Source organism: Tupaia chinensis, unplaced genomic scaffold (genome assembly GCF_000334495.1).
Source record: "Tupaia chinensis unplaced genomic scaffold, TupChi_1.0 Scaffold144378_1, whole genome shotgun sequence".
NCBI lineage: Eukaryota > Metazoa > Chordata > Mammalia > Scandentia > Tupaiidae > Tupaia > Tupaia belangeri.
The window spans coordinates 776,062-791,970 of NW_006204238.1; positions in this window are offsets into that span (position 1 = coordinate 776,062).

Sequence of the window (15,909 nt, forward strand, 5' to 3'; positions counted from 1 at the left end):
GTTTTGCACCCAGTATGGCAATATGCACTTCAAACACTTAGAAAAAATATAATCATGTGTAATTCAAATTAAGAAATTACTGATTTCATATAACTTTTGCCAATTAGTTAAGTTTACATTGCTTCATATATCTATATCTATATCCATATCTATATCTATATCTATATCTATATCTATATCTATATCTATATCTATATCTATATCTATATCTATATCTATATATTTGGAGAGGTTTTTGCTATAGGGCACGTGCTCTCACCAGAAAGACAGAGAGACAGAGAGACAGAAAGCAAGCAATCAACCCCCCAGGGGGGGTGGCCATGCCATAATCCAGGGGTCTTGAGCACACTGTACATGTGCCCAGCATGAGTTTAAGAACCGGGTCCAGAACTGGAACCATGGTCAACTACATGGGAATCCAGAGACATAGCCATTATGCCAACTGCTGGTTCCCATATAAAATTTTCCAGATGATTATTTTAAGATTGGTTATTGACAAATATCAAACTTTTAAAGTTATGAGTTAATTTTATATCTAACATCTCTCTACATCATACAGTCTATCCTTCACTATTGTAAGTTTTTTTTTTCAATTTCCATTACCATTTCCGAATAATTCCACTTAGCTTTATTTGAGAAAAATTTTATTTTCAAATTTATTGACACACTTTATGTTATGACTAAGCTTTCATAGATAACACATAGAGTCATAGAGAAATGCAGCAAGTCAATGATAGAATAGCAAACCCAAGCCAGTTCACTGACATAGTAGTTAAGGTCCTGAATCCCATGTGGCCCATTGTGTAGTTCAAGTCCTGGACTCTGTCTGCTGCTTGAGAAATACATGGGGCATGCATGCCTAAAATCCCGAGAGGAGAATGGAGGGATTGTAGAGTGGTCATCCTTCTAAGGTAAGAGTAAGATCTCTGGTTAGGTAGATAGGGTAGATAATCTGCAGAAAAGAAAGTACAAGGCAAGATGGAGTCACAATGGCTATTTCCACAGCCAAAAGCTGGCTGCATCGGGATTCAAACATACTGTAGATAAGGGCAACAGATTCTATTTAGTAACTCTATTCTAACAAGAAATACAGAACACTATGGTCTGCTGTCCACATGAAGAACAGAGAAATAAATCACTCAGACTATCATGTAACTATTTCTAAAGCCCACTTCCTTATCAGAAAGTCAGCCCATTACTCAGACTGCTAAATAAAAACTCTGCACCTCCAGCTCTTCTTCAGCAATCCACTTGGGCCCCCTTTCACTACATTGGAAGCTTTTTCTCCTAACCTAATAAGCGTTGCTTACTATCCTCTCCACTTGTCTGTGTCTCTAATTTTTCATGAGCAATAACAGGAAACAGCACAGGTGTTGAGTCTGATCACCCAGCACTCACACATCAATTCCTGGGGGAGGCTTTGCTACTTTCTCTCTCCCTCTCTTTCTCTCTCTCTCTTTCTCTCTCTCTCTCTCTCTGGGAAGTGCTCATGCCCTAAAGCAAACTAATAATAAAAAGAAGAAATAAATAGCAAAGCCATATAAAGAAAGGAAATACAGGTTCTTTAATTGCCCAATCATAGAGAAATGATGGGATAAATTATGTGAAATTAACCCAGTTAAATATTTTGCAGGTATTTTAAATATCCATTTATAATAATGTGGAAAAATCATGATATCTATTGGGGAGATAAAAAGCAGAGTTTGGTGCTGATTACACACAACTTGAAAATTCCTAAATAAAGGATGAGATAAAACAGTAGACAGAAACATACTAGAGATTAAAGACACTGCCTTTGGTAAGATTTGGAGTGGTTTTTTTTTTTTCTTAGTTCTCTTTTTTGTATTTTCCAAATGTTTTATAATTTTGAAATATGTGCAACTGAAAATATTCAACTATTAAAAAATAACCAAACTTTGCCATTTGTAGCAAAATAGATGAGCCTGGAAGAAATATGCTAAGTTACATAAGATAGGCATTAAAAGACAACTACCACAAGTTCTCATTCTTTTGTAGAAAGTAAAAAATTTGATTGCACAAAAGTGGAAAGTGGAATGTGGGAAACCAGAATCTTGAAAAGGGAGAGGTGTAGGAAGGGTAGGGAGAACTTGGTTAACAGACACAAAATTGCAGTTAGATAACAGGTATGCATTCTAGACTACTAAAGCACGGCAGGCAAACTATAGTTAATAACAATTTAATATATAATACAAAAGCGCTAGAAGAAAATATTTCAAATAGTCACAACGAAATGTAATAATACATGTAAGAAGGGGACATGTTTATTGTCTTGATTTGGTTATTACTTTTAAAATTTTGCCAGAGAGTATATGCACTTGCCATGGTGAGAGAGAAGGAAAGCAAGAAAGCACCGCCCACCACCACCATGGGTAATGGTCATGCCACAACTTCTTTATTTCTCCCCCCTTTCAGGATTTTGTGCATGTATGCCCATGCACCTGACTTATTTCTCAAGCATCCAGGTCCAGGACTAAAGTGGAATCAAATCACCTTAACCACTCGGTCATGGACTAGCCCACTGATTTGATTATCACAAATGGTGCATATGTTTTGAAAAGTCACTGTGTACCCAATAAATATATGCAACTATTATATGTCAGCTAAAAACTGTAATTTTTTAAATATCAAATCAAAAAACACCAAAATGTTTTAAAAATGAGAAATTGCCCAGCTTTTCTCTTTCCTCTCAATCTGATCACAATATAGCTTTATTATGTTTTTTTTTTTTAAGTTCATTTATTTTTTCCATGAGTGACAGTGATGGAGAGAGAGAGGCACTCCCTACAGGATCTTGACCCCACAATCTATCCCCATCTTAGCCCCAGATCATGGGCATGCAAATACCCCCCAGTACTCAGGAAGGCCTCAGGTGAACCCAGAACCTTCTCATTTGAGTCAGCTTCACAAAAAGCCACATTTTACTGTGGTGTCGCTGTTGAGCCTGCTTTAGTACTTTGTACCAGTGACATTTTCTAATTAGACAAGTAACTTCACAAAGTGAGCATGCAAATTAAAAAGCAAATCATTATTTCAAATGACCTCTTGTTTTGAATTCTTCACTACTAGTGTAAATAATCTAAAACTAACATTTAAAAACAATCTTTTCTCTAAGGGCCAAACTACTAAATGTTAACAAATAAGTGTTCATTTAAAAAGCCATTTCAACTATTGTTACTTGGGAATTCTGCCAGTTTAGCTAAGTACTAAGTGAGTAATGATTTATATGTTTAATGAATTCATATAAGGACTAATTTTTTGTAGAACTGTGATTTAGCTGAATTTGTTAAATTTTGCTGTGTTAAAAAAGAAAAAAGTTATCATAACCCAGTTATTGTTTTCAGTTTTTCATTTTGTTATTTTTTAAATAATCATTAAATGAGAAACTACTCTTTAAAATATATTTAGGTCCTTCCCAGGTAAAACAGTTGACTGCTAATATCAAATGAGTTCTTAATTTAACCAAGAGGGGGGGAAATGCAATATAATTCACCACCATCGTCAATTATCTTAGCTATTTTCATATACTCACGACCATAACATGCAATTTAAAAAGAAATAATAACAATAAAAGAATTGACAAACCACAATTTAGTTCTTGACAGAATACAAAAATTTTCAGGGATAACTAAGATTAGACTCTTTTCCAAATAGTTTAAAACAGTTGAGAGACTAGCAGATATCATAAAGGTTATGTTGCTGGACTCTTATATGGTTGATTGCGGTTCAATCCCAGACCCGATGGCTTAAAAAGTCAGGCACGTGTGCATACGTGCCCAAGATCCCAAGAGGAGAATGGAGGAGAAGGGATTGTAGCATGGCCATCCCCCCGCACCCCGGGGGGATGATTTCTCACTTTCTGTCTCTCTATCTCTCTGGCAAGTGCATGTGCCCTAGAGGAAAAATTTCTAATTAATTAATTAATTAGAATAAAAATGAACAAAACAAAACAGATGATGTGTTCGGCCAGACTAGGTGGCACTGTTGGTAGCAAACAGTAAACAGCAATAGTTACTGTTATTAGCTTCAGATCTCTTTTTGTGGGACTTAATGTCCCTTTTGTCCTGGATTTACAGTGTATCTTCCCTCATCATGTTTATATGTACCCTCGAAGAATATATGTTTTGAAAAGTGTTAAATTATCCTTTTTTTACTTAACCTCTGTCAATTTTCTAATGTTTCTTTTAAAAAATTTTCTATTGATTTGCAAGCTATATATTTAGTATTTCAGTTTTTTGTTGTTGTTGTCATTAAATTCTTATAGTGCTTCTTTTTTGTTGGTTTTTTTTTTTCTTTTTTGTTGGTTTTTATCCTACAAAAGAAGCATTATTCAGTTCATTCTGAAAACACTGGCAAAATGAATTTCAGTTGTAAATACACAGATAGAAGCTTCAAAGTATAAAGTTGTATGTACCAAAATTCCAAATAATATTTGTAACAATAACTTACAAATGCAAACTAATGATAAACTACAATTTCACAAACTTGTAATCATTTTGCAGACTAATCAGCCCTTCTCTTAGGCAAAGTGTTCTTTTGATGACAAATACATTAACAGATACACAGTAGAATAAACTATTTCCAGGCCATACCAAAAAAAGGGTTTTATTTATTTTCTTATAAACATAATTTTATCATTTATAGTCTTCAAAAATTATTTTCACTTTGACTTTTATTATTTGATAAAGCATGCATGAAATAATCTGAAGACCAGTTCAATAGACACTTTTATGCAGACATAACTATCTTATTTTTTTTTCTTACACCCACCACCTGCTCTCTACCAACCACTTAACCACTTTCCCACCTTACCATCTCTAGTATCCACACCCATATTCTCCACCATCATATCGTCAGATCTCCCAACCTTTGCTATAAAGTGCAGACACTCAGTACAAATTGAGTGGGGATTATAATACGTATCTTTCAAAGTCTGGCTCACTTTACTCAATATTAAGTCTTCTATATTTATCCATTTTAAGTTGAGCAATAGTATTTCATTGTTTCTTGTAGCTGTGTAATATTCCATTGTATATATGTGCCACAATTTTCAACCCCATCATCAGTTTTTGGACACTTGATTGATTCCATGTTTTAGCAATTATAAATAATACTACAATAAACATGGATGTACAGATGTCTTTCTGACTGAGTATTTAATGCTTTGGGTAGATACCAACAAGTGGGATTACTGAGTCATATGTAAGTTTTATCTGTAAATTTTTGAGAAGCCTCCATATTGTTTTCCACAGAAGTTGGACTAATTTATAATCCCACCAACAGTGTAAAAGAGTTCCGTTTTCAGTACGGTCTTGCCAACACTTTGGGTTCTTATTTTTTTGATTCTAGCCACCCTAACTGGGGTTAAATGATCCCTTATTTAGTTTTAATTCTCATTTCCATTAAGACAAGAGGCTTTGAACATTTTTTTTCATATGGCTCTTGGTTATTCATCTGTCATCCCTGGAAAGCTGTCTATCCATTTGCCTATTTTTTAATTTGATTACTATTTTTTAATGGATGAGCTACTTGATTCCCTTATATAGTCTAGATATCAATCCTTTGTCTGAGGAATAATTTGCAACTCTTTTCTTCCATTCTGAGGATAGTCTTTTTCATTCTAGCTATAGTTTTCTTTTCTCTGAGGAAGCTTTGTAGTATGATGTAACCCCACTTGTCTATTTTAGGGTAGTTCAATTTTCTTTAATGATTAAGAACTTTACAGTCTAAGAATCTTCTTTTGAACATCATCAGCTGTCCTTTCAGGTGTAGAAATTGGAGAAGATTGAGCTTTTGATCTTCTAACTACAGCATGTGCTCCAGAAATTGTTTTACCACACATACACATTCTCTACATATCCTCCTCTTCAGGTGATTTGTCTTTTTCCCTGAAAGCAAATATAGAAAATAAAATCTGTTAATTAAAATAGCTTTATTGAACTCATGTGATAATAGATTTGAAGTTAGACTTAAATATCTTAATAACTGACACATATTAGCTATTTCTAAATGTTAATTCTGTGCCCATTAGGACAACTTAGGTGCTTTCAGAAGGGGAAATTAAGATAATTTTTTAATGTTAAAAATGAAAGATTCAACAATAAATTCACCATCAATTTTGGCTGTGCAGGAAAATTGAATTTCTCAGCCTGAGGATTGTGCTATATTTTTTCAAAGTCTTACAAGTTTTCTGGGATTTTTTAACTTTTCTATTTTAAAAGTAAGCCTTAAAACTAAATTGAATAAATTTAAAGGCAAAACTATTCTTTCAGTGATAATTAGCATATATAAGACTTTTCAGATGTATAAGCCTTTAGTTTTATTCTTGGCCTTATGAATTTACTTTAAAATTTCTGATATGTTATATTGTCTTATACTAAATTAGATAACATATTGACTACTAATAGAAAATAAAATTAAGATCACAGTGTAAGGAAACTGCTGTTTTAGGAATTCAAGACAACAAGATAGTACAGTAAAAGTCTTATTTGCATAAAGCCCAAAGCATAATATTGAATTCCTTTAAGAAAATTTTTGATATTAATGGGCTCTAAGAATTAGTAACAATAAAATTTAGAACTAGAATGTGCCCTTTACCTTTATGATGAAACACCGTATAGGTAGAAATTTATCATAAAGAAAAGTTCTCTGGGATTCCCATTGTCTTTTGTTAAGTGATAACTTTACATTAAGTAATGAATGCTGTTTCTAGAATTTCTCTAGCTATATCTATCATTGTTTTAAGGCTTTAGCTTCTATTTACTATTTTTCAAACTGGTAAACCTTGGAATTTTCAGGGATTAATTAGAAAATTTCTAAATATTTACATAAGATCTGTGAGTCTCAAGTTTTCCTGATGGTAAGAATCATCTGAAGTATTAAAAATATAATTAGCTCATCTCCTTAAGTTGTACATGCTATATTCTTGTATTCTCTCGTGCAGACTCAGGAAAGAATACAGCATGTACAACTCAAGGATTACTCCAGGTAATATTTTACTGCCAAACATGTTTGGCAAATATTACATGGAAGAAAATGGGTTCTCAAGTCTATTTATTCATTTCTTTATTTTTTAAGTTGACCTGCTGGTCCCCAGGTTCTCAAGTCTAAAACGCAGAGGAGTTGAACTTCTTCCCAAAAGTCAGAAACAACCATGACAAACATTAGGCTCCATTTAACTGTATTAACTACAGCCCTATTCCCATCTACTTCCAAACTCCATCCAGCGCCATAAGTATCTAATCAACTTAAGTATATCATGCCACAGGGTGCTGGTTATTTACATTATTTTGAAACAAATATGCTTGTTTATGAAACAATTTGCAATTCTATTTCTTTATAGAGAATTTTCCACATCTAAATGGAAGTGTCCTCACTGTGCATGAAAGAGTGAGTTGAAGATTAATTTAATAAACTGAAATATTTCAATTTTAGGGCACTGCTAAATTTAAACAGACAATAGAGACCATATTTGAGTTTGGCACACTTTAGGAAAAAACTGAACATTTTAGCTCCAATGAGAAATCAAACTCTTCAGCTTGAATCAAAACAAAGGAACAATTTTATATTTTTCTTAATGCTAGTTCAGACTGATACCGTGCTCTGGGCCTGTGCTTAAAGTTTTTAAAAGGCTTGGAGGGTCAGCCCTGTAGCCAGATCCCACTTAGCTGACCAAGACAGAGTATGGTCCTGGCAGCTTGAAAAATACCCAGGGCACATGTGTTTATATATGTCCAAAATCTTGACAGAATTAAGAAACAAAGGAAAAAGGATCGGGCATGATCATGCCTCAGTGGGAATTGCTTGCTCTCTCTCTCTCTCTCTCTCTCTCTCATGCCCTCTGGCAATAATTAAAATGAAACAAAACAAAACAAAACAAAACCTGGAAAAAATGGATACATGAAGTAGCCCGTTGATTTTATTCATTCTTGTCACTTACAGGTTTTTAATCACCTGTCCAAAGGCCAATGAAGCTAACACCATAACCCTAATGGCTGCTTTTAAACAGATCACAGAGTCTCCTGGAAATGTAAAGCTAATAGCTTAAAAAGACTGGGAAGTACTACTCCTGTGACTGCTATGTGGCCAAGTCAAAAAATGAAGCTCCATACCTGCTTCTTTATATTCATGGTTAGGTAGGAAATTAAAGTGAGTTGACCACCTCCATCGTCTGCCTCCTTCCCACCTGGGCAATCTTACCTCACTGTAATTTCCCTTCACTTACTCATCCTCTAGATGCACTCTTCATTTTCAAGCCTGAATCTTGTTCACCCTTAAGACTTCAACCAAAGTTATATGCCTAGAGAGGCCTTCTCTGATGTGGTTACATAAAATAGCCACTTCCGTCTACTTTCTGTGACACCCCACTATTTTTTGTTTCATAGAATAGGGGCATAATCTGTCTTGTTTACATCTATATATCCTGAACGTAAAATGATCCTTGGATCACAGAAAATGCTCAACAGAAAAGGAGTTAATGAATTAAAAAATGAACTAGTACATCTTCCCCATATCTGGTATTCTTCTAGACATTAGAAACTCAAAGTTGAATCAGATATGGTGAACTCACAGAACTTACTGGAGCAAAAGAATGTTAGATATATTTAGAATCCAATGTCTGCATTTTACAAAGATCACCATGGGTGAGTAGAGTATGAAAATGGATTTTTAAAAAAGTTAGACTATCGGCAGGTTGAGTATGTTAGAGGTTATTGCAGTAAAGAAAGATTATGAAAGATCTGATGGAGGAAAAGAAAAAAGGACAGATCTCAAATATGTTTAAGAATGTGAAATAATTGGCTGTAAGTAACAAGATGAAGACGAAGTTTTGTTCTTATGAAGGTACCACATTCACAGTGACATTCACTGGGAGAAGAATACAGTAAGAGATCCCTGTTATTGTGAAAACATAGGGGAAGGGAGAAATAATGTGTTAAGACTAACATGTTGAGTTTGAGCTCTCTTTCAGGTACAAAAGTTGAGATATTTTGGGGACAGTTAGACATATGTATCTGAGTTTTGTTTGTTTCTTTTGTTTTTGTTTTGTTTTTTTAGAGAGAGATTTTTGCTATAGAGTGTATATGCTCTCCAGAGAGACAGAAAGGGAAAAATCACCCCCTAGGGGGCATGGCCATGCCACAATACCTTCTCCTCCAGTCTCCTCTTGGGATCTTCCAAATGCACACACATGTGCCAGACATAAGTTTTAAGTTGTCAGTTTCAAATTAGAACCGCAGTCAACTACATGGGAGTTCAGCGATATAACCATTATGCCATCTGCTGGTCCCTATGTCTGAGTATTAATGACAGAGTTAAGGGTTGGAAATTTAAATTGGGTGTCTTTGGTACATAGAGAGATACTACTAGAAACTATAGGTAGAAAAGAAAGGAGACAGAGAACAATAATAGAATAAAATACATAAGAAGGTCAAGGACTAAATCCGAAAAGTGTACGTGCACACTGGCGCTCACAGCCACACGTGTGAGGGGGTGGCTGGCTTAGCATTTGTGAAAAGAGGAAAAAATTTCCACTGCACCTGGTTAAAGCAGTTGCCCATAACAGCATAATTATAAAGTAGAACAGTCCCCTTGGGAAAACCATGTGCTGAATGGAAGAGTTGGAATAGAGCCACACACAAACTACTGAATATCCTGGGTGCCCATACATAGCATAGCCTTTGGTAATTGTCATCCTTTATGGGGGAAAAAAAAAAAAAGGAAGAGAAAAGAAAAAGAAAAAGAAACAAAACTGACATTTACCAAAAATGTAAATTTCTTTCCTAAGAAAAGAAAGAATTGTCAGAATAATTGGGTGGGCTATAAAACAGAAAATTGGAACTAGTAGATGGCATAATGGTTATGTCACTGGACTCTCACATAGTCAGCTGTAGTTCAACTCCCAGACCTGGCTGCTTAAAACTCACACCGGACATGTGTGAATGTGTGCCCAAGATCCTAAGAGGAGAATGGAGGAGAAGGGATTGTGGCATGGCCATCCCCCCCAGGGGGGGGGAGATTTCATGCTTTCATTCTCTATCTCTCTCTCTCTGTCTCTCTGGTGAATGCACATGACTTACAGCTAAAACCCCTCAAAAAAAAAAAAAAAAAAAAAACAGAAAGAAAGAAAGAAAGAAAAGTAGAAAATTAAAAGCCTGGTAGCACAGCCATAAAACATGATGTTCTGTAAGGCTTATTCACCCGAGAGTGTTCTGTGTTCATGTCCAGAAACCTCCCTGAGTGCACTGGCTACACCAACACCTGTGATCCAGAGCTAGCTGAGCTGAGGGATAAATAGCTACTTTGGGGGCCTGTTGTGGGTGCTGTCTCACTCTGTTTATTGGTCTGACTTTTCTCTTTCTACCTTAATCATTTAAGAAATAAAGTTAAAAAAGAAAAAAATGGAAAAGGACAGGAGTTTTAATTCTGTGTGCAAACGTGCATCTGACCTTCCCTCTCCCAAGTTCTAGAACTACCTATATTTGAACTATGAATGTTAGAAGGGTACAATATTTACCAATGTGTCTCACGATTGCCTTTTCACTTTAAAAGCAGGAACAGTAATCACTATCACTGTGCTTGGCATTGTAGTTCCTGGTAAGATCTGATGTTCAGTGCACCCTTTGGATTTTCTCCTTATTCGAGAAGTGAGTTAGAATTTTTTGAAAATGAACAAATTGAATCATGTCAGATGTGAGAAATCTAGCATTCTAGAGTTACTTGCAAATATTCACACCCCACCAATGTTATCAGGGTTCGAATAATCTTTTTGGACTTAAAAATATTTTGGAGCCCCGGTGGTGTAAAGGAGGCACAATACCACAGGACCGGGACCTTACGAAGACCTGAATTGGGCTCTCAAGTCTCCCTGTACCCTCTGGGCTCAAGGGCACGCCCTGTGATCATGGCTACCTGGGAAGGCCTGGGGGGGAAAGTTGCATGTAAAACCCTCCTAGGACTGCTGATCTTTCTCTTCCTCTTGCTGCTCCTCCTTCCTTCTCTCTCTCATGAAAAAAGAAAGTAAAAAACAAATAAATAAAACATAAAAACTTGGCAAAATTATCTGAGTAACTCAATAAACAGACGCTTGAGGAAAAAGTAAGTTTATAAACAAACCCCTTTATCTTAAAACTGTTATAAAATATAAGTATTAGCTAATCCTCTATGAAGTAGCTATTATAATAAATATCTCATTAAAAATGCATTATAATCTAATTGCCAAGGTGGAGTTTCTAATTTTATATCATAGTATTGGTAAATTGAGAAATAATCGGACAAGTTCTATTTTTTTTTCCCCTAACAGCCTTTTAGATTTTCAAAGAAAGGCACAGGCAATACGTGGCTCTGTTTTTCATTGTTCCCTCTTTTCCAATAATGTTTCATCTTTTTAAGATGCTGGACATATGCACATACATGTTTTCGGAAGACAAGTGCATCATTCTGTATCTAACTGATCATTTATTTTCTCATTCTTTCCTTGACTAAACTATAAACTGCCATGTTTTTTCCTCTCTTATCAGGAAGCTCAGAAGTTTCTAAGCTTGATTTTAGTCCATTAATTTAGTTTTAATCTTTAGTAGCACTGAATATAAATACCCTTTAGAGGCTTCTTCTTCCTTGTTTAGAAACATAAGATGAGTACTCAGTTTCTAGTATTGCTAAGATGAGTTTTCTTTTTGGTGTTAAGAAAACACTTTTTTAAAAGAATGATGAATATATGCTAAAGAAAAGTTGGAAGCAAAATGATACTTATAAATGCACCACTGGTCATGTAAATTATCTTGTATATACAAGTGGAACACTTTGTTGCTATTACACTAACGATGTCCATAATGATTTATGGGTATTGAAGCATATTTTGAGTGAGCAAATATAAATTATAAAGCAAATGTAGGGATATGATAGGGGGTGGGAAGGAGACCGGAAGGACATTTTTCAAATAGGAAGAGTAGATAACTTCAAGGAGTAGAAATAGGAATGATTATTGCTCTTCTTAAAATTTTAATAGTATTTATAGTTTTAACAAAAACAGCAAAGCTACTATTTAAAAATGACAGTAAAAGGGGGAGAAAATGGCCATGGCTGTCAATGGAACAGATATGAGAGGTCTTTGTAAAGTTCATGCAAAATAAATACCATGAAAATACTGTATATGAATATCAAATATTTTTAAAGAATCATTTTATTTAACTTTATTTATTTACTCATCTATTAATTAATTTATTTTATTTTGACCAGGGTGGGACAGAGTGAGAGAGAGGGAAAGTGAGTAAGCAAGTGGCAACGTTCAAGACTCAACTTGAACCATGGTCGACCATGTGGGAGTCCAGCACCCTTAACCACCATACCACCTGCCAATCCCAAATACCAAACATTTTTTTGCACCAGAATAAACTAGCTTAATTCCATTTCCAAAAACTTTTTGAAGTCCCCACATGTAATTAGTATATAGTCATACAAATATTGAATAAACAGAGACAAAAAATTTGAAAAAGAAATAGGCAATTTTGTCATTACAGGTTATTTCCACAGTGTCTTTTTCTAATACATTTTGTCTTATATGCTAATGGAATTACAACCAGGTTTTTGTTATTTATTGTTAGTTCTCTTTTTTTATATCATTATTACAATTTGCTTTTATGTAAGTTCTTCATAAATCTTATCTCTTGTTTCATCCCTTTGATCTGTTCTAATGCACTTGCTTCTCTTTAGGTAGAAAGTAAGACAGGTAGAACTTTAGGTAGAACCATCACTTTGTTGACAGTTTAGAGAAGGTAGTTTAACATAGACTTTGAACTTTCACACAACTTAGTTTAGCATGGTCTTCCTTCATTTTTCCTTCTTTGTTTTTAATCACGTAACCAAGCCAGTCAATGAGCAGCTAGTCCTGTTCCAGATGGCAGGCTTACAGCAATTCACTAGCCAGTCTGTTTGCCCATGTTCTGCCTGCCATCAAATTTATACGGGCTAGCTCCAGCTGCATTTCCATGTAACTCTGTTATGATATATTTTGGCAGATCTCTGATAGTAGTCTAACCTTCTATCAAAATGGCTCTAAACAAACCCAGGATTTCCTATTAGACTTATCACCTGTCCTATCTACTCCTGAACTCAGACAAAACCCTCAAATTACAGACGTGTTGTTTTGTTTTGTTTTGTTTTGTTTTTGGTTCTACAACTACTTCTGGTTAGCACTTAACCCTTTCTCCAACATTTAAGTTTATCTCAGTAATTCTGACTCAAGAGAAGAAAAGCTATTTTGAAAAAGTGGCACTGGAGCTGGAACATGAAAGGAAAAAAAGTAGATGAATTCATCTCCATCTAAGAAAGGAAGTTGAGGAAAGGCATGAAGTCCGCCCTATTGAGCCAGAGCAGAATTTTATGGGTACTTTTTAAACACTATCATTGCCTAGGCCCCAACAAAATGGGATAAAATAAAGATATTAAAAATAGAGTGAGAGAATTTTTGTTTGTTTGCTTGTTTTGTTTTAGGTTTTTACCATAGGTTGTGTGTGCTTGCTGGAGAGAGACAGAGAGTAGGAAAGTGAGAGACCACCCTCCGGGGGGAATGACTATACTGCAATCCCTTCTCCTCCATTCTCCTCTTGGGATTTTGGGCACATACACACACACACATATATACACACACACATGTGCTTGGTGTGATTTTCAAGAGGTTGAGTCCTGAACTCCACCCATGGTCAGTCATGTGGGATCTAGTACCTTAACACTGGCCTGAACATGTATTTTAGCAGAACTTGTTGCAATGGTAGAAAATAACAGCTACTTTGTATTAAATATTACCTGCTTGGCAGCATGCAGGGTACTTATTAATACCAATATTATCTTAATTAGTCCACATAGACTAATGAAGTGAATACTATAATTAGCACCATTTTATAGAGGGAGTCTAACAGCTGGAATTTGAATCCAGATCTTTCTTAATCAAGAGCACTAGCCTTTATGTTAAATTGTTTAGGCAAGCCATGACATCATCTGGCACCCTGGGAATCGAAGTCCTATTTCTCACATTGCTTCTACAGGAAAATAGGTTATAACTTCCAAAAAATTAACTTTCAAATGAACTTCTATAACACAACCTATTTGTAACTAGATGAACCCTCCTATGTAGTTTAAAATGTCCACTCTATGCAAGATGATATTTTATACAGAAAGAACAAAATTATCAGATATCTGAAGTCTTAAGTCTTAATATGTATACTTGCATAATGTATTTACTAATTCTAATCAGTTTGGAGAAAGTAATTGAGCTCTATTTACATACCTTTTTTTTTCTTTTTCATTAATTCATACTTCAACAGATATATCTTGAGGCAATAATATCTACAAAATAAATCATCCAAAAAAAAAGGGCATTAAAATATAGTCACACTGCATGAACTTATCATTCACACTTACCATTCACAACCAGTTTAGGTTCTGATTTTCTAAGAGCTTTTTACTTTTAAAGACTTTGCTAGGTCAGCTTCTCTAAAAAAATAAATAAATAAACTTTTCTTCCTTAAATGATATGTAAATTAGACTTTCCCATCTAAGAACCATACATAAACACACATACAATCACATTAATAGTATTCCCTTTAAGTAGCCAGAAGTTCCCCAGTCAACAAATATTTCTGGATATCCTCCAAGGGGTTAGACTAAGAGCAAAACGCTGTGCTAACTTCTGGAATCCCGTTTGTGGTACAGGACGCAGGTCTACTTGCTTCAGCAATATCTAGTCCTCTAAGTTAAGGCAGTCCTCTAAAGGAGACAACTACATCCTTGAACATAGACCTTCACTCAGACAAAGCCACTACTTAAAAAGTGATAGATTGAATATTCCTCCTATTTTCCTATTGTTGATTTAAATGCATACCCCAAAATAGTAAATGTCAGGGAATGTGGGATTGTACACTGCAAGTACTAACTACTTCCGAAAAATAATTATTGCCAGAAAGATTGCCAAGAGAATTATTTTGGCATAAACTTACAGCCTTCAATGGGAAAATACAAAACTCCAATGTTTTCCTTTAAATTATCAGTATAACATTTTATTTTTACTAATCTAGCATTTGCATAAAAGCTTTAGTAAACTTTTAATTCCAGGGTTTTATGTTTATGGTGATATTTCTCTAGCACTAAAAGTAAGTACTAAATTATGAGAACTATATATTTGTACAATTCAAGGGATTCTCTTTTTCATCCATTCAAAACACTCATAATTTTGTAAAATTTGCCACCAGATCACAAGTCCTTACTATAGCAAGGAAGGAAAAAGGGTAATTGACTTCTATGCTGTTAATTAATTAATGTCACATTTAGGTCCAGAATATTTCAAATTGATTTATTGACACCTGATGGAGCTTTTATTACTAATAAATGCAAACATGATACTATTTTGAATTTGGTCATTTAACAATTTGCAATGGTAATGGAAAAGCACTGCATGACTGATTTATTGCTGAAGGACTTTATTCAAGGAACTCAAAAAATATAAGCTTTTGCTACATCTGGTATCTGCTTGTAAAACAGGGCAAAGCTGAGTTTGCTGAACTCAAGGGAAAGTAGAAGAATCACAGAAGTCCAAAGTGAGAGGCGCTATGTTACGGTGCTAAGGAATGGGAAACAAAAATGAGATTACCTAGGGTCAAATGCCATAATTACCATTTCCTAGCTCTGTGAACATGGACCCTCCCCATCCACTTCAAATAGAGAATAATAGCTTAAAAAAGGAGAATTCACATAAGGCATTTAGGCCAGTGCCTGGCAACCATAAAAGTCAGTATATACAACCTACCACAAAATAAGCATGTTGCTGGCAACATGGAGGGATCATGTCCTTTATGTTTCAAAACACCAAACACAGGTCTTATTATTACTCCATCTAATATG